Below are 1177 nucleotides of genomic sequence, written 5' to 3'. Positions count from 1 at the left end.
AGAGGAATCATTCCATGATGCAATCAAACTAAACAATATCTATTTACCAACTCAACTCTTCAGAAGGTGCCAGAAGGAAACTGTCCATGTAAAGATGTTAACCATACTCAAGAAAACAAGACCAAATACAACCAGACTAGTAAATCAAACAAAAAATAACAGGACTCAATAAACACTGCCCATTGATATCAATTTCCCAGTAAAATGATATAGACTAACACATTGGATTAAAAAGCAGAACCCATTGTTCTGCTGCATCCAAGAAATAAATCTTAGCATAGAGGTTAGATATCACTTCAGGGGAAAAGAACTGGAAAGGGTATTCCAAGCAAATGGACCAAAAGAGTAATCAGGGAAAAAAATCTTGATACCTGACAAAATATATATCAAACCAAAAATAACAAAAAGAGATGGGGAAGAAAAGTATTTCATTTTTAACATACATGCACAAGCACAAGGGCACCCAGGTTTATTAAAGAAATTGAGAAAAAAAATTAAAATCCTTTTGAATTGGATGGACATAAAAACAGAAGATAAGTATATGGTGACTTTCATAGAATCTCGTTTGGCTGATGATGGCTGTTGAGACTTGGAGAAAAAGATAAAAAAAAAAACTATGGAACATGATAAAGGCAGTTCTAAGAGTCAAGTTCATAACACTATGTTTCTATATGTAAAAATTGAAGAGATCTCGTATTACCAACTTAATGGTATACCTGAAAGCTCTAGAACAAAAACAAGAAATCTCTCTACCCCCTCCCTCCTTCTCCCTCTCCCTCTCTCTCTTTTTCTCTCTCTCTCCCCCAGTGTGTGTGTGTGTGTGTGTGTGTCTGTCTGTCTGTCTGTCTGTCTCTTTGTCCCTCTCTAACATGCACACAAATACACATGCACCAACAAATAAATGGCATGAAATATTGATATTAAATAGGAATATAAATCAAATAACTCTTTTTGCAGATGTTAGGATTTTATACATTAAAGACCCTAAAAAAACCTACCAGGAAACCTTTACAGCTGATAAACACTTTGGTAATGTAGCAGGATAAAAAAAGAATTTGACACAGCAATCAGTAACTTTCTTATATACGAACATAAATGTATCTTTTATATATAAAATATTTTATTTACAAATAAATATACATACGCATATATCTTGGGATGACTCTCACTAAACAAG

The 1177-nt window shown here is 33.5% G+C and overlaps 1 non-coding gene across 1 annotated transcript; it reads left to right on the top strand.

Moving 5' to 3' along the window:
• The first annotated feature begins 537 nt into the window (after nucleotides 1-537).
• Nucleotides 538-607, top strand: LOC115032408 (small nucleolar RNA SNORD30). The gene has a single exon (XR_003838081.1). It is a non-coding gene; the product is annotated as a small nucleolar RNA SNORD30 (small nucleolar RNA).
• The last annotated feature ends 570 nt before the right edge of the window (nucleotides 608-1177 follow it).

This window comes from Mus caroli, unplaced genomic scaffold (genome assembly GCF_978045245.1).
Source record: "Mus caroli unplaced genomic scaffold, Mus_caroli_1 scaffold_1, whole genome shotgun sequence".
NCBI classification, from domain to species: domain Eukaryota; kingdom Metazoa; phylum Chordata; class Mammalia; order Rodentia; family Muridae; genus Mus; species Mus caroli.
This window is presented reverse-complemented; position numbering and strand designations above follow the sequence as displayed.